At 49.2% G+C, this 18,898-nt stretch overlaps 1 pseudogene; it reads right to left on the bottom strand.

The window, feature by feature from the left end:
• Positions 1-1,048: 1,048 nt before the first annotated feature.
• Positions 1,049-18,898, bottom strand: part of LOC140732878 (NACHT, LRR and PYD domains-containing protein 12-like) — a 34,314-nt pseudogene continuing 16,464 nt past the window's right edge.

Genomic DNA, 18,898 nt, shown 5'->3' with positions numbered 1-18,898 from the left:
AAGGCCTGCGACTTCCCGGAGACCGGTCCTGCATGCTGGCGCTCTGTCCGAATCGAGAAATACGTGGCGGTGCCTGTTATAAGTCCTGGGGCGAGTTGAGTAACTGGCCGGAAAAGTTTGCACACGACTGTACCTTTCTGGCTCGGTGCCAGAAATTCCAACGCCAGGAAAGGCTCCGTCCGTCGTGAAGAACTCCCAGGTCTTTAGAGGTCGATACGTCTCAACAGATGCTCCGGCTCCTGCACCGAACGAGAGTCAGGAAGATGAAGGATGCGGGACGTTGTCCCGATGTTAGTCAGGGAACAACGGCGTGTGTCTCTGGCTTCTGGAGCGAACCCGCTTCCTGGCGAGCCGCGAACAAACCCAGTCCAAACTGGCAGAAAAACTCCAAACGAAGTTTCCACATTAAAACAGCCACTTACTCACTCACATATCCAAGCGACATTTCGAACCATCTCCAATGTATCTCACGAATTTATTACAGCAGGTTGTCCTCGCTTCCTCCAAGCTCAATCAGAACACCTCCACGCTGTGTCTGACCCCGGAAGTGTGTGATGGGACGGTGTGTAGGGAGCTTCACACTGTGCCTGACGCCAGTATTCCACTCCATTCCTCTCGTGCCTCAGTGGACTCATGTCTGGTATTATAATCGATTTTAACTGTGTGCCGGGAGCAGGAGGGGTCAGTTAGCCAGAATGGGGGTTGGGTAGACAAGAGATCCAGGGCACCCAGACTTTGCAAGTCTGACCTCCCTCAGCCTGGAGCTGAGACGCTACTGACAGCGTGAGGAGCTCCGACCCACCGTCACAATGCACAGGGTGCGGAGGGCAGCCGAAACCTCAAATAAAACTATAGTCGGACACCAAGTTACAGCGATTTATTGAATTCATTATGACAAATGGAAATTAAACAATGTGTGAGCTGCTGACGTGCGGGAATAAATAAACTGCTTCCGATTCACTCACAGTCACACACAATTAACTGACCGGAGACAACGAGTGACAGTTTCAATAATCAGTCCCGTTTCTCACCGTCTCTCTACATCAGGAAACCAATGATGGTAAAATCACACTTCAGGGTTGTGTCCGAGATCTCTGCAGATCCAGGGTCATTGACGAGGTTTTGGTCAATTTAATATCATTTTATCAGCCAGTCTGCCGAATGCACCGTCATCAGCAAAGGGAGCAAAAGGATTCTCTCCTGGGATAATCCCAATCCCGGGATACTGGTGATCCAGACTGAGCTCCGCCCCCGGGCTCTGCCTGTCTGTGCAACTCCATGAGGTCTCACGTGGTGGTCTTGAATCCGCACATCCGGTGGAAGCTGCGCCGCTGGACAACAGGCAGAAACACGTCACAGACCATGAGACTGGAACCATTTCCGTTAGAACCGTTGGGAATTAAGCCTGGAGCTCCGCAATTAAAGGTAAGGGCGAGAGTTAAAGGGGAGGGCAGGAAATCGGCCAAACTGTCCCCATCCCGCGAGTGGGGTTGTTCACACGGTCACTGTCAGTCCGGGTCTGGGTTCTGCCAGAGATCTTAGTTTCTTCTCCCCGCTCTCACTGAACCGATTACCCCACAGCCTGAAACAGATGGAGGAATAAAGATAAAATAAACAGATTACGAAACAGTGTCACTGACAGGGGACTGGAGTTGATGTTTCACCAGCACGCACAAACGAATATTACCAGACAACCCGAGGATCCGTTGCTATTTTATCACATTGAACATTAACACAAACACTCACACGATCCGCTCCAGACGCGGGAGGGTCAGTATGAGGCGTCGGAGAGCGGGGACAGATCCGTCTTTTAACCAGTTTTCACTCAGGTTCAGCTCCACCAGTGATGGGTTTGTATTGAGAACGGAGGCGAGATCCTCGGCACCAGAATCTGTCAGACCGACATTATCCAGCCTGGAGATGAGAGAGAGTGAGTGTGAAGGACACAGAGAGACAGGAGATGGTATATATCCCCAGTATTTATCAGTAACACATTTACTGATCATATTAATGTTGAATGTCAGACACCCAGTGACTGTAAACACAATCTTCCACAGTCTGGTACTTACTCCAGTTTCTGTATTCTACCCTCCGGGTTCCTCAGAGCCGCAGACACCAGTTTCACTCCTGAATCTCCCAGTTTATTACCACTCAGGTTCAGCTCCGTCAGTGATGGGTTTGTACTGAGAGCGGAGGCGAGATCCTCGGCACCAGAATCTGTGAGACCAACCCCACTCAACCTGGAGATGAGAGACAGTAAGAGTGAAGGACACAGAGAGACAGGAGACGGTACAAATCCCCAGTGTTTATCAGTAACACAATAACTGATTTTTTTTTCTCTTCAGCTCGACTGCGCGTCGGCCAGTGAGAACAGCGAGAAGAATTTAAAAGATAGACAGATTTACAGCGCGGGCGTGGGAGGAGCGGGCGACAGAGCAGTGGGAGACGGAGTTGGAAGGCTTTGGCTCAACGGGGCTTCAGCAATAAAGGGTAACGGCCAGGTTGGTTATCTGTTTAGAATACAGAAAGAAAGTATGAATGAGAGGCCGGTTTACAGTGTTTTGTGCCAGATGTGGGAGGTCCTAGAACCTTTCAGCCTCCTGGACGGCCATATCTTTACTAGGTGTGTCGAGCTGCAGCTCATGAGGGACCGAATTAGGAAGTGGAGATGCAGCTCGATGACCTTCGCCTGGTCAGGGAGCGTGAGGTGTTGATAGAGAGGAGTTACAGGCAGGTGGTCACACCGGGCCACGGGAGACAGAGAAGCTAGTCACAGTCAGGAGGGGCAAGAGGAAGTGTCAGGCATTAGAGAGTATCATTGTGGCTGTACCCCCTTGACAATAAGCACTCCTGTTTGAGTACTGTTCGGGGAGGGCAGCCTACCTGGGGAAGCAACAGTGGCTGTGCCTCTGGCGCAGAGTCTGGCCCTGTGGCGCAGAAGGGTAGGGAAGAGAAGAGGAAGTCAGTAGTGGCAGGGGACTCTATAGTTAGGGGGTCAGGCAAGAGATTATGTGGACGCAGGAAAGAAACACGGATGGTAGTTTGCCTCCCAGGTGCCAGGGTCCGGGATATTTCTGATCGCGTCCACGACATCTTGAAGCAGGAAGGAGAACAGCCAGAGGTCGTGGTACATATTGGTACCGATGACATAGGTAGGAAAAGGGAGGAGGTCCTGAAAAAAAGACTACAGGGAGTTAGGAAAGAAGTTGGGAAGCAGGACCGCAATGGGAGTAATCTCGGGATTTCTTCCTGTGTCGCGTGACAGTGAGAATAAGAATTGAATGAAGTGGAGGATAAATGCATAGCTAAGGAATCGGAGCAGGGGGCAGGAATTCATATTTCTGGATCATTGGGACCTCTTTGGGGGCTGGTGTGATCTGTACAAAAAGGAAGGGTTGCACGAATCCCAGGGGGACCAATACCCTGGCAAGGAGGTTTGCTAAGGCCACTGGGGAGTGTTTAAACTAGAATTGCTGGGGGTGGGGTGGGAACCTAACTGAAGTGACGGAGGAAAGCGGAGTTGGTTCACAAACAGAGAAAGTTTATAAACAGCGCGAAACGGAAGATAGGCAGGTGATAGAGAAGCAACGCGTTCAGACCGATGGATTGAGAAGAGTCTATTTTAATGCAAGGAGTGTTGTTAACAAAGCAGATGAGTCTAGAGCGTGGATCAGTACTTGGAGATATGATGTTGTAGCCATTACAGAGACTTGGATGGCTCAGGGCTGGAATGGCTACTTCAAATGCCAGGTTTTAGATGTTTCAGAAAGTGGTAGAGAGGGAGGAAAAAGAGGTGATGCGTGGCACTGTTGATCAGAGATAGTGTCACGGCTGCAGAAAAGGAGGAAGTCATGGAGGGATTGTCTACAGAGTCTCTGTGCATGGAGGTTACGAATAGGAAGGGGTCAATAACCCTAATGGGTTTTTTTTTATATGTGATCACCCAATAGTAACAGGGATCTCGAGGAGCAGATAGGGAGACAGATTCTGGAAAGGAATAATAATTATAGTTTTGTTGAGATGGGAAATTTTAACTTCCCAAATATTGATTGCCATCTCCCTAGAGTGAGGGCTTTACATGGGGTGAAGTTTGTTAGGTGTGTTCAGGAAGCTTTCTTGACACAATATGTAGATAAACCTACAAGAGGAGAGACTGTACTTGATTTGGAATTGGGAAATGAACCTGGTCAGGTGTCAGATCTCTCAGTGGGAGAGCATTTTAGAGATAGTGATCATAATTCTATCTGCTTTACAATAACGTTGGAGAGAGATAGGAATAGACAAGTTAGAAAAGCGTTTAATTGGAGTAAGGGGAATTATGAGGCTATCAGGCAGGAACTTCGAAGCATAAATTGGAAACAGATGTTCTCAGGGGAACATACCGAAGAAATGTGGAAAATGTTGAAGGGTTATTTGCGTGGAGTTCTGAGTAGATACGTTCCAATGAGACATGGAAAGGATGGTAGGGTACAAGATCTGTAGTGCACAAAGTGCTGTTGTAAATCTAATCAAGAAGAAAAGAAGAGCTTACCAAAGTTTAAAACACTAGGTAATGATATGAATCTGGAAGATTATAAGGCTAGCAGGAAGGAGTTTAATAATGAAATTCGGAGAGCTAGATGGGGCCACCAGAAGGCCTTGGCGGACAGGATTAGGGAAAATCCCAAGGCATTCTACAAGTACGTGAAGAGCACGAGGATATGATGTGACAGAATAGGACCAATCAAGTGTGACAATGGAAAAGTGCCTATGGAACCGGAGGAAATAGTGGAGGTACTTAATGAATCACGACGAGGTATTCACGACGGAAAAGGATCTTGGCAATTGTGGGGATGACTTGCAGTCGACTGAAAAGCTCGAGAATGTAGATATTAAGAAAGATGATCTGCTGGAGATTTCGGAAAGCATCAAGTTAGATTAGTCACCGGGACATGAAGGGATGTACCCCAGGCTACTGTGGGAAGTGAAGGAGGAGATTGCTGAGCCTCTGGCGATGATCTTTGCATCATCAATAAAGGTTGCGGAGGATTGCAAAGTTGTGCATATTGTTCCCTTATTCAGGAAAAGGAGTAGAGGTAGACCGGGAAATTATAGGCCAGTGAGTCTTACTTCTGTGGTTGATAAGTTGATGGAGAAGATCCTGAGAGGCAGGATTTATGAGCATTTGGTTAGGCAAAATATGATTTGGAATAGCCAGCATGGCTTTGACAAAGGCAGGTCAAGCCTTTCGAGCCTGATTGAATTTTTTGAGGATGTGACTAACCACATTGATGAAGGTAGAGCCGTAGATGTAGTGTGTATGGATTTTACCAAGGCATCTGATAAGCTACACAATGCAAGCCTTATTGAAAAAGTAAGGTGGCATGGGATCCAAGGGAATATTACTTTGTGGGTCCAGAATTGGCTTGCCCACAGAAGGCAAAGAATGGCTGTAGACGGGTCATATTCTGCATGGAGGCCGATAACCAGTGGTATGCCTCAGGGATCTACTCTTTGTGATTTTTATAAATGACCTGGATGAGAAAGTGGAAGGATGGAGAACTAAATGTGCTGATGACACAAAGTTTGGGATTGTTGTGGATAATGTGGAGGGCTGTCAGAGTTTACAACGGAACATTGATAGGTTGCATAACTGGGCTGAGAAGTGGCAGATGGAGTTCAACCCATATGTGTGAGGTAGTGCATTTTGGTAGGTTAAATATGATGGCAGAATGTAGTATTAATGTTAAGAGTCTTGATAGTTTGGAGGATCAGAGTGATCCTGGGGTCTGAGTCCATAGGACACCCAAAGGTGCATACGGTGCATTGGCCTTCATCAGTTTTGGAATTGAGCTTAAGAGCCGAGAGGTAATATTGCAGCTACATAGAACCCTGGTCAGACCCCACTTAGAGTACTGTGCTGAATTCTGGTCGCCCTAATATAGGATGACGTGGAAACCATAGAAAGGGTGCAAAGGAGATTTACAAGGATGTTGCCTGGATTACGAAGCATGCCTTATGAGAATAATTTGAGTGAACTCGGCCTTTACTCTTGGAGCGACGGAGGATGAGAGGTGACTTGATAGAGGTGTACAAGGTAATGAGCTCATGTGGATATTCCGAGAATTTTCCCCAGGACTGAAATGGCTAACAGGAGTGGGCATATTTTAATGTGTTTGGAAGTAGGTACAGTGGAGATGTCAAGGGTAAGTGTTTTACGCAGAGAGTATTGAGTGCGTGGAATGGGATGCCGGCGGCGGCGGTAGAGGCAGAAACCATAGGGTCTTTAAAGAGACTTCTGGATGGCTACATCGAGCTTCGAAAAACAGAGGGCTATGGGTAAAACCTACGTAGTTCTAAGGCAGGGACATGTTCGTCACAGCTTTGTGGACTAAAGGGCATGTCTTGTGCTGTATGTTTTCAATGTTTCTGTTTCGACTGATCACATTAATGTTCAGTGTCAGACACCCAGTGTCTGTAAACACTGTAAACACTACCCACTACTGGTACATACTCCAGTTTTTGTATTTTACAATCCGGCTTCCTCAGAGGCGCAGACACCAGTTTTATTCCTGAATCTCCCAGTTTATTAGCACTTAGGTTCAGCTCCGTCAGTGATGGGTTTGTGTTGAGAGCGGAGGCGAGATCCTCAGCACCTGAGTCTGTGAGACCGACATTGTCCAGCCTGGAGATTAGAGAGAGTGAGGGTGAAGGGCACAGAGAGACAGGAGGTAGTACAAATCCCCAGTGTTTATCAGTAACACAATTACTGTTTACATTAATCTTCAGTCTCAGACACCCAGTGACTATAAACACAATCTCCCACAGTCTGGAACTTACCTCAGTTTCTGTATTTTACACTCCGGGTTCCTCAGAGCCGCAGACACCATTTTCACTCCTGAATCTCCCAGTTTATTACCACTCAGGTTCAGCTCCACCAGTGATGGTTTTGTACTGAGAACGGAGGAGAGATCCTCGGCACCAGAATCTGTGAGACCGACATTGTTCAGCCTGGAGATGAGAGAGAGTGAGGGTGAAGGACACAGAGAGACAGGAGATGGTATATATCCCCAGTGATTATCAGTAACACAATTACTGATTACATTAATGTTCAGTGTCAGACACCCAGTGACAGTAAACACAAACTCTCAGTCTGGTACTTACCACAGTTTCTGTGTTTTACACTTCGGGTTCCTAAGAGCCGCAGACAAGAGTTTCACCCCTGAATCTCCGAGCTCATTACCCCCAAGGCTAAACACAAACAGAAAAATTGATGAACAAAGTGATCCAAACCGTGGGTCTGAGGGAATTTCTGCGAATGTCAGTGATTTAATCTGTCGGTGTGATTCTGTGAAGTCCCCATATTCTGTCTCATTCCTCCAGGGTGGGAAATCTGTTCCTGAGGTGAGAGGGTCATCAGGGGAATAGGTGAAGGGTGGGAGAAGGTCCCACTGTGAGGAAGATTTGTTAATGGGTAAGTGTCAATGGAAGCTTGTGGAAGCGAACCCAACTGAGGTAAGGGGATAGGAAGACAGATCCTGCAGGAGGAATGTGATTGAGGAAGAGAGATCCCAGAGGATGAAGGAGGAGGGGTCCCACAGGAGGAAGGAGGAGAGATCCCACAGGAAGGATAGAGAAGAGAGGTCCCTTAGGAGGATATCATTGGGAAAAGATAATCCGACAAAAGGAGGGATTGCAGAAATAGATTACACGGGAGGAGTGAGTCTGCACTGAGGTCCACAACCAGGAGAAGAGATGCACCCATGGGTTCTGGGTATCTAGTAGTTAGCACAATCACGCAGGAGGAATGATGGTGATAGTCACACACGGGGAAGGGCAGGGGTAGACAATCTGACAATGGTAAATCTTACCCTCTCACTGGGACAGTCTGCTTATGGTCTCTTGTCCCTCACCGGGCAGAGGGTGTGAAGCTCTGACCCACCTACTGCAGCCACGGCCAGTCCTGTGATTTGCTGCCATAAACGAATGGCCGTTGTTCACTGATCCAAAGTCTCCAACATCCCTTCACAAGGAATCACAGAACTCTTCCATCCATGGGGAATTACTCATCGATCCTCTGGTCATTTTTCACAATTGTTCACAATCTGATTTACTGCAATTTTACCCAAATCACAATGGAACAGTTCCACAGTTCAGTGTGAGAGATGAATCAAATTACCTTAACTCCTGGCACTTGTGCAGCCCGGGTCCCAGCCGCTGGAGTCCTTCACACCGAATTTTGCAGTCCCCCAGTTTGAGCTGTTTTATTGTATCACAGAGTCCGATGACATGAGCTAGGACCGCGCAGTCAATCGGGGATAGTATCATTCCACTGAATGAAAGTGTTTCCACTGATTCCAGTGTGTCCTGAGCCAGTCCACGATTCTGAGATTCAAAAAGGTAGTGCAATGTGTTCAGGAGGCTCCTTTTACCAGCTTTACGCCTCGCGTTTCCAATATGGCGTTTAATCTCCTCTTTTACCCAGTCAATCACCCGGCAGGTTGTGTGATGAGGAAATGGACCCAGAAACTCTTCCAGGCCCCGAGCTGTCATTGGGGAGGAGAGACCCGCAACAAAACGAAGAAATACCTCAAATCGCCCATCTGTCGTGTTGTTAGCTTCCGTGAGGAATTTCAGGATATCCCCGGGATGTGGATTCAAGAACTGTGCGACTGCAGCTACAAACTCTTGGATGGTGAGGTGTGGGAATGTGTATACCACACATCGGGCAGAATCCTCTCTCTCCAAAAGCTCCATCAGGAACCCGGACAGGAACTGGGAAGACTGCAGGTTGTAGTTGATCAAATCTTCTGCAGTAAACACAATCTTCTTATCGAACACTCCTCTGAAGGCCATCTGACCAACCCTGAGTAGCACATCACGGGAATTCTCAATCTCACGGCCATGGTTTTTCAGCATGTTGTAAATATAGTAGGAATATAGTTGGGTGATTGTCTTGGGAACACGCTGTGGGTCCCTGTCCCTTTGTGTGAAGAAGGGGCCCAATGACAGAGCGAGGATCCAGCAGTAGGAGGGGTTGTAGCTCATGGTGTACAGGATCTCGTTCTCCACCACGTGTTTGAAAACAGCTGCCGCCACTTTTTGATCTTCAAAGTGTCTGAAGAAATATTCCTTCCGTTCCTCACCAACAAATCCCAGGATTTCAGCCCAGACACTGATCTCAGCCTTTTTCCAATAAATGTAAGGCAGTGGGGCGGGTGGTCACCAGCACTGAACACCCTGAGAGCAGTTTGTGCTGGATTAAACTGTACACAATGTCCGACACTTCACACCACCACTCGGGATCTGGGCACTGGTGCTTGGGTTCTGTATCTCTCCGACTGTCTGCAAAATCGATTCTGTGTTTGAATTCGTCCAAACCATCGAATATGAACAGCAATCCTTCTGGGTTCTTCCAGACCTCTCTCAGTAAATTCCCAAAGTAAGGATACTGATCCAGAATCAGTTCCCTCAAGTTTATTCTACAGTTAATAGAGTTTAAATCCCGAAATTTGAAACTGAAGACAAACTGGAATTGTTGGAATATTTTCTCCGTGGCCCAGTCATAAACAATCTTTTGTACCATTGTGGTTTTCCCGATTCCGGGGACTCCGGCCACTGCTGCGGACATCCCTGTTCTGTTTCCAAAGCCAGATTTTTTCAATTTGTGAACAAAACTCCTTTTGAATAACTGATCCGTCCGGAGTTTTTCCAGCTCTCCGCGGAGATATTTCTCTCTCCACTCCTCGTGGTCTCTGCCCCTTGCCAGCAGCTCATGTTGCACCAGTGTCCGATGTCGAACAGTAGAAATGATCGTGAGCTCAGCATATCGATCAACCAGCTGGAAAACCTTTGGCGTGTCTTTCATCAGGATTGTGTTCACGCTCAGTTTTTCAGTTTGATCCCGTAGAGTCTCCATGTGTTTCAGTCGAATATCTTAGGACGGACAGAAACATGTTGTAAATGTCTGATGTGATGAACACGGAACGCTCACGTATTTAACCTAATAATAACATGGAGCACACAACATATTTTCTTCAATTAAAAAAAAAAACAGGAACTTGTTAAAGTCACTGTTTGGGTGAAATTGGGAAATCAGATGTCAGAGTGTCAGAAAATGAATGTTAGCCAGAAACGTTTCTGATTTGACTCAGATCCGCTGTTAAAGGCTGCGTTCTCCCCTCTGTTGGTAGTTTGCAGATTCCCCGGTGTTCCAGCGAGCACCAAGTGCACACCTGATTCTGGAGAGGAGGGTGTTCTGTGGGGCGGGCGGTTTCTATGCTTCCACTGCTCAGCTTCTGCTGAACTTTTAAAATTGCAGAGGGTGACAGTGGGGGTGGGGGGAGCTGTAATTTACTTGCTGCGCCTCCTTTTACTTTTCCCACAATGGACCTGATGCTCCTGACACTCCTTTAGGTTTAAACTGTCAGTACTGACCCATAGTAAAACAACATAATTTCTGTGTCTTTTTCCAGGCTGAGCCTGTCATGATGTAATGCGCCCCCCCCCCCACTATTCTACATTCTCTTATGCTCCGAGGAGCTGGTGCACGAAATCAAGCAATCCACCCCCACCGCACCTCTACATTCCCCCCTGCACTGAGAAGCTGGTACATGAACTCAGGCAATTCCCCGGATTTGCGCAGGAGAGCAGGGAACCGAAGAGGATGGCAACAGTAATCGGGGACTCTATAATCAGGGGCAGAGGTAGGCGATTTTATGGACACAAAAATGAGTCAGCGATGGCAGTTTGCGCCCCGGGTGCGAGGGTCCGAAGTGTTTCCGGACATATTCACAATATCCTGAAAAAGAGGGTGCAGAACCAGAAGTTGTGGTACATATTGGACAGAGGACAGGTACCAACGAGATAAGAAGTGAAAAGGGAAGAGTGCTGGTAAATGGAACACAGGCAGTTAGGAAGCAAGCTGAGAAGCAGGAACTCAAAGGCAGTAATCTCAGGATTGCTGCCAGATCCACGTGATAGCGAGTTTCGGGACAGAATTTAGTAGTAGGTAAATGCGTGGCCGAACAATTGCAGCAGCGGTCAGGGATTCGGGTTTTTGGATAATTGGGACGACTTCTGTGCCAGGTGGGACCTGTCCACAAGGGACAGGTTGTACTTGAATCCGAGGGGGCAAGTATTCCTGCAGGCAGATTTACTCCAGCAACTGGGTGTCAGGGTCCCTTCTGGCAATCGCCCACCTGGCTATTTACCTCAGGAATTGGGCCTCAGTCACCTCGTTTAGTTTCCAATTATTCCCAGGTTTTACTAACTACACACACCTGCTTTCCATCAGCAAATGCAGTATAAAACCCGGTGAGCACAACAAGGAGCTGTCAGTTCGTTGGTCGACTCCGGTGTGAGTAACTCTGTTTCATGGGCTTAGGACTGCCAGTTCTAAGTCTAGCATCGCTGCTAGCATCGATTCCACGCTCTCTTCGTCAAGAACACCTCCTGACTCTGCCTCCGTGCCCGTGTTCTGCACTTGGGTTCATTCTCAGCTTCGTCCTTACAACAGAACGAACGGGCCATACTCAACCCAGCAGACATGGATCCCGTACAACAGGCCCACACCAGTCAGGGTTACCTACAGGGCGCCCACGACCAACTACTTAGAGAGGTCACGGAAAAACTTCGGACGCTGTCCAAGAATGTATGGAAGGTCAGTCAGCAGGCAGATCGAGTTTCCGCGTCCCTTTCTCTGTCCCCTCCAAGAATCCGGACTACCCAAACCGCACCGCTCGGGATGGTGTCGCCCCGGGATCAGCACCACAATCTCCTGGAGAGCCTTACGTCCCTGAGCCCTAATCCTACGCTGGGGATCTAGGGAGGTGCCGGGCCTTCCTGTCACAATACTCTCTGGTCTTTAAACTACAGCTACGTACCTGCACTTCAGATAAATCGGAGATTGCGTATATCATGGGGCTCTTACGAGGGGATGCCTTGGCTTGGGCAACCGCGATATGGGATAACAGACCAGTAGTTAGTTCCTCCTTCCCCTCCTTTGTTGCTGAAATCAGCAAGGTCTTCCAACAACCCATTCGCGGTATGGACTCCGTCAAACGCTTCCTGACTCTTTGTCAGGGTTCACGAAGTGTAGCAAGGTATTCCATCGAGTTCCGGACCTTAGCCGCAGACTCCGGGTGGAATGACGAGGCCCTACGGGAGGTGTTCTGTCAGGGCCTCTCGGACAAGATAAAGGAGGAACTGGCAGTGAGGGATGACACAGACTGTCTGGATTCTCTGATCTCACAAGCCACTAGATTAGATAATCGACTTCAAGAGCGGCTGAGAGAAAGAACCAGTCGTCCCGTTCTTCGGGGAAGCCCATGGTGCCCCTTATCGGTCCCAGCCAGCCTTCCTTCCCTAGCCGCTCCAAGTGTAGCTCCTGCTCCAACCGTCCCCACCACCCTGGGGGAGGAACCGATGCAGCTGGGACGGAACCGGCGCTCCCCGGCCGAACGACTTCGGAGGTGGAGAGCTGAGGACCGTTTCTATTGTCACCAGCCAGGACAGTTGCAGGATGCCTAGCCTCAGCGGTCAAAAGGGAGGAGACCAGTGAATAAAAGGAAGACACCTGGTGAGCCGGAGGATACTCCCTTCAGCCCTCCAGTCTCGGATGCAGATCCAAGCTACCGTGAATTACCAACGGCAGTCTCTCTCCCTAACTGCTCTCGTTGATTCCGGTGCCGAGGGGAATCTGCTGGACAAAGACATAGCCTCCTAGGCCGGAATACTTCGCGAGCCGCTAACTACACCCCTGGAGGCCGGGGCCCTGGACGGAAAACTGCTGGATCGGGTGACGACTGTACGCCTCCCCTGACTTTGATCCTATCCGGCAACCATCGAGAGGGGGTACGATTCAGTCTCATTCGTTCACCTCAAGCCCCGGTAGTTCTAGGGTATCCATGACTGACCCAACACAAACCCCACATCGACTGGTCTACCGGGAGGAGAGACAAATGGAGCCAGTCTTGCCACGCCAACTGTCTGCGGTCAGCCCCATCTCCCAGGGAAGCTACCGCGACCCCGCCTGTCCCGGAACAGCTCGATTTGTCCCGAGTCCCCACAGAGTACCATGACCTGGGACCGGTATTCAGTGAACAACGTGCCCTTTCCCTGCCACCGCACCGCCCATATCATTGCGCTATCGGCCTTCTCTCCTGGGCCTCGCTACCCACCAGTCACCTTCTTAACCTACCCCGACCGGAAGGAAAGGCCATGGAGAAGTACATCAGCGAGTGCCTCGCGGCGGGCATTATCAGACCTTCATCTTCCCCGGTAAGCGCCGGCTTCTTCTTTGTAGAAAAGAAGGACGGGACGCTTCGCCCTTGTATCGACTGCCGAGGCCTAAATAATATTACAGTTAAGAACAAGTACCCTCTACCCCTCATTAGTTCGGCATTTGAGCCACTGCATGGAGCCACCATCTTCTCAAAGCTGGACCTTCCAACGCCTACCATCTAGTCAGGGTGAGGGAGGGGTCGAGTGGAAGGCGGCCTTTAATACACCTCCAGGCCAGTTCGAATATTTGGTCAAGCCGTTTCGCCTCACCAATGCTCCCGCCGTTTTCCAAACCCTGATCAATGATGTTATGAGAGACTTTAACAATCGGTTCATATTTGTTTTCCTTGATGATATCCTGATATTTTCTAGCAGCCCCCAGGATCACGTTCACCATGTCCGTCAAGTCCTCCAGAGACTGGGAAAACAAATTATTTGCAAAGGCGGAAAAATGCGAGTTCCACGTCCCTTCGGTTAGCTTCCTAGGCTATATCATTGAAAGCGGGCAGTTAAAAGCAGACCCCCGAGAAGATCCGGGCAGTGGAGGAATGGCCTAGACCCACGACCCGCAAACAACTTCAACGATTCCTGGGGTTTGCAAACTTCTACCGCAAATTCATCAGAGACTACAGTCGAGTGGCGGCCCATCTTACCCGACTTATCTCGCTCCCTCACCGTTTTCCTGAGACTCCGAAGCGGACTTAGCATTCACCACTGCTCCCATCCCGACCCATCCCGTCAGTTCATCGTTGAGGTGGACGCCTCTGACTCCGGGGTAGGAGCGGGCCTATCCCAACGTGCAAATTCGGACAAAAACCTTCAGCCCTGCGCCTTCTACTCTCGCCGACTGTCCCCCGTCGAGCGGAATTACGACGTGGGGAATCAGGAACTGCTGGCGCTCAAGCTAGCACTGGAAGAATGGGGGCACTGATTGGAGGGGGCAGAACACCGATTGTGGTGTGGACTGATCATAAGAACCTGAGGTATATTCAGACCGCCAAACAATTGAACTCCCTCCACGCCCGTTGGGCATTGTTTTCTGGACGGTTCAAGTTTACCCTCACGTACTGTCCAGGATCCAAGAACAGGAAGCCGGACGCGCTTTCCCGCCAGCATGACTCCAAGGATGACTATCCTCCCACCATCCTGCGTGGTGGCCACCCTCACTTGGGAGTTCGAGGCTAAAGTAAAGGCAGCCCAGCGGGACGACCCCGATCCTGGAAGTGGACCCGGCGATCGCCTGTACGTGCCCGTCTTCGGTAGGCCTCAGGTTCTCCAATGGGGGCACACATCCCGGTTCGCCTGCCACCCCGGGACTGATCGGACTCTGGCTCTCCTGAGAAAGCACTTGTGGTGGGACACCCGCTCTTATGTCTCGGCTTGTTTCATCTGTGCCCGGGGAAAAGCCTCTCATCGACCACCTTCGGGTCTACTTCGTCCTCTACCTCTACCTCGTCGTCCCTGGTCACACACCGCCCTATATTTCTTCACCGGTCTACCCCCTTCCCGCGGAAATACCACTGTCCTCACCGCAGTATACCGATTCTCCAAGGCGGTGCCCTTTGTGGCCCTCCCTAAACTCCCTTCCTCTCAAGAAACCGCAGAACTTCTCGTCCGCCACGTCTTCCGCCTCCACGGAATCCCCGTGGACATCGTCTCCGACCGATGTCCCCAGTTCGTCTCACAGACATGGAAGGCCTTCTGTCAAGCCTTAGGTGTATCGGTCAGCCTGTCATCCGGCTTCCAGCCCCAGACGAACGGGCAGACGGAACGGGTCAACCAAGACCAAGAGGCGACGCTACGTTGTGTAACAGCAAACATCCCGTCGACGTGGAGCGACCACCTCCCGTGGGTTGAGTACACCCACAACTCCCTGGTGATCTCTGCCACTAGGAGGTCTCCGTTCGAGTGCTCCCTTGGATTTCCAGACCCGCTGTTCCCCGCGCAGGAAGAGGAGATTGCGGTACAGTCGGTTCGGGACCATATTGATTGGTGCATTAAGATTTGGGGAGAAATACTCACGGCCCTACTCCGATCAACAAATCGAAATAAAAAGACAGCCGATCGACACCGACGCCGGCGCCGGAGTACCAACCGGGGCAGAGGGTATGGCTTTCCTCCAGGGACATCCCGCTCAAAAAGGAACATAGGACACTCACCCCTCTCTTCCTGCGACCATTCAAGGTTGAAAGGGTTATCAATCCGACTGCGGCCCGCCTAAAGCTGCCAAGGTCCATGCGCATTAACCCAAATTGTCACGTGTCTCAGTTAAAGCCAGTTTCGTCAGCCCCTTGTGTCCCCCGGCTGAGACTCCCCCACCTGCCGGTATCATCGACAACCATCCGGCATACACTGTCCGAAGACTACTGGATGTGCGCCGTAGGGGCAGGGGTCTCCAATACCTTGTAGACTGGGAAAGGTACGGTCCTGAAAAGCGTTCCTGGGTCCCCCGCTCCTTCATCCTAGACGCTTCCCTTATCCAGAATTTTCATCCGGACCAGCCAGACAGGCCTGGAGAATCGCCTGGAGGCTCCCGTTGTGGGAGCGGTGCTGTCATGGTCCCTTCTGGCATCACCCACCTGGCTATTCACCTCAGGAATTGGGCCTCAATCACCTCGTTTAGTTCCAATCATTCCCAGGTTCCACTAACTACACACACCTGCTTTCCATCAGCAACTGCAGTATAAAAACCCTGTGACCACAACATGGAGCTGCCGGTTCGTTGGTCGACTCCGGTGTGAGTAACCTCGTTCCATGGTTCTTAGGACTATCAGTTCGAAGTCTAGCATCGCTCCTGGATACCGATTCTGCGCTCACTACATTAAGAACGCCTCCTGACTCTGCCTCGACGCCCGTGTTCATCCTCAGCCTTGTCCTTGCAACACTGGGAGTGTTTCAAACTAATATGACAGGGGGATTGGAACTAGAAAGTTAGAACTGAGGGTGAACCTGCAGATTTACAAGTAGATAATGGGTATCTCATGAATATATAGAAGGACAAGCCAATGACTGTGTTCAAATGCAGATAGAGCAATCTGTTGAATTGTACCATAGAGGCAAAATTCAAAAGGGCGCAGATGCAGAACTGAAAGTGCCGTATTTAAATGTGAGTGGCATACGGAACAAACTGGACGAACTCTTGGCACATTTAGAGATCTGACAATGTGGGCATCACTGAGTCGTGGCTGAAGGATAGCCATATTTGGAAGCTCAACATCAAAATTTATACTTTGTATCGAAAAGACAGGCAGGACGACATAGGCGTTGCTGTGGCTCTGAATGTAAGAGATTTAATTATATCTTTAGAAAGAGGTGACATAGGGTCAGAGAATGTTGAATCTTTGTGGGTAGAGATAAGAAACTCCAAGGGTAAAAAGAAGCACATTATGGGAATCAAGATAGCCAAGCTGTGGGGTTGAGATAACAAAGGGAGCTGGAAAAGGCATGTAGTAAGGATAGTGACAGAATTGGAATGGACGACTTCAGTACGCAAGGGGAATAAGGAAATCAAACAAATTTAAGATGTTGAAACGCAAGATAGAGAATTTATTGAATGCCTACGAGATAGCTTTGTCGAGCAGCTTGTTCTTGAGATTACTCGGGGAAAGGCTATCTTTGACTGGGTGTTGTATAATAACTGAGATCATATAAGGGAGCTTAATGAAAAGGAACCTTTAGAAGGCAGTAATCATAATATGATTGTATTCATGCTGCAATTTGAGAAGGAGAAGCATAACTCACATGTATCAGTATCGAAATAGAATAAAGGGAATTGCAGAAGCATGAAAGACAAGCTTGCTAGTGGAGATGGCGGCAGAGCAGAGATCGATAAAGTTTCATAGAGCGGGCGACGGAATGGAGGGAATCAGAGTAGGAGGGCTTTCGCGCAACGGTGCTTCGGCGATAATGGGTCGAGGCGATGTAAGTTACTTGTGAAAAATAGAAATACGAAGTGTTCTGTACTGTGTGTCAGACATGGGAAGCCCGGGAGACTTCCAGCCTCCCAGACGACAACATCTACACCAGGTACGTCGAGCTGCAGCTCCTTGCGACCAGGACAGGGAACTAGAGATGCAGATCGATGACATTCGTCTGGTCGGGGAGAGTGAGGAGGTGATAGATAAGAGCTATAGGCAGGTAGTTACACCGGGGACCCGGGAGACAGGTAAGTGGGTATTAGTCAGCAGTAAGAAGGGCATGAGTCAGGGACGAGACAGTACCCCAATTGTTGCCCCCTTAACAACAAATACACAAACTTATAAATACACAAAGTACTGTTGGGGAGAGCGGACTACCTGGGGGAAGCAACAGTGGCCGCGCCTCTGACATAGAGTCTGATCCTGTGGCTTAGAAGGGTAGGGAAATGAAGAGGATGGCAGCAGTGACAGGGTACTCTATAGGGGTCCAGACAGGCGCTTGTGTGGACGCAGAAAAGAAACACGGTTGGTAGTTTGCCTCTCAGGTGCCAGGGTCCAAGAAGTTTCTGATTGCGTTCACGATATCCTGCAGTGGGAGGGAGAACAGCCAGAGGTCATGGTACATATTGGCACCAATGACACAGGTAGGAAAAGGGAGGAGGTCCTGAAAACAGACTACAGGGAGTTAGGAAGGAGGTTGAGAAGTAGGATTTCAAAGGTAGTAATCTCGGGATTACAGTCTGTGCCACGTGCCAGTGAGTACAGGAATAGAGAGAGTGGGGGAATAAATGCGTGGCTGAGGGATTGGAGGTGGGTCAGGATTTCAGATTTCTGGATCATTGGGACCTCTTCTGCGGCAGGCGTGACCTGTACAAAATGACGCGTTGGACTTGAATCTGGGGGGGGGGGGGGGGTTGCAATATCCTGGCAGGCATGTTTGCTAAAGCTATTCAGGAGAGTTTAAACTAGAATTGTATGGTGGTTGGAACCGAACTGAAGAGACAGAGGAAGGGGCATGTGGCTTACAAATAGAGAAAGCTTGTAGACAGTGCGAGAAGGAGGGTTGCAGATGATAGAGAAGGGTATTTGGAGCAATGAACGGCTACAGGAATGCCAGGCTTTAGATGTTTCAGAAACGACAAGGAGGGAGCCAAGATAGGGTGGTGTGCTGCAGTGTTGATCACGACAGAAAATGAGAAAGCTATGGAGGATTGTATACTGAGTCTCTGTGGGTGGAATCTGGAAACTGCATGGGATCAATAACTCCGCTGGGTGATTTTTTTTTATATAGAAAACCTAATAGTAACAAGGAGCTGATATGGAAACAGATTCAGGAAAGGTGTAATAATAACAGGGTTGTTGTGCTGGGAAACTTTAATTTCCCAAATATTCTTTGGCATCTTCCTAGAGAAAGCTGTTAAGTGAGCTCAGAAAAGTTTCCTGATACAATATGTAGATAGGCCGACAAGAGGAGAGGCTGTACTGATCTAGTATTGGGAAATGAACCTGGTCAGGTGTCAGTTATCCCGTTGGGAGATCATTTTGGAGATAGTGATCACAATTTTATCTCCTTTACCACAGCATTGGAGAGGGATAGGAACAGACAAGTTTGTAAAGCGTTTACTTGGAGTAAGGGGAAATATGAAGCTATCGGGCAGGAACTTGGAAGCATAAATTAGGAACAGATGTTCTCCGGGAAATAGATAGATAGATAGATA

The sequence above is a fragment of the Hemitrygon akajei genome, chromosome 9 (genome assembly GCF_048418815.1).
Source record: "Hemitrygon akajei chromosome 9, sHemAka1.3, whole genome shotgun sequence".
In the NCBI taxonomy this organism is placed as follows: domain Eukaryota; kingdom Metazoa; phylum Chordata; class Chondrichthyes; order Myliobatiformes; family Dasyatidae; genus Hemitrygon; species Hemitrygon akajei.
The sequence above is the reverse complement of the archived record's forward strand: the minus strand, read 5'-3'. Positions and strand labels throughout refer to the sequence as shown.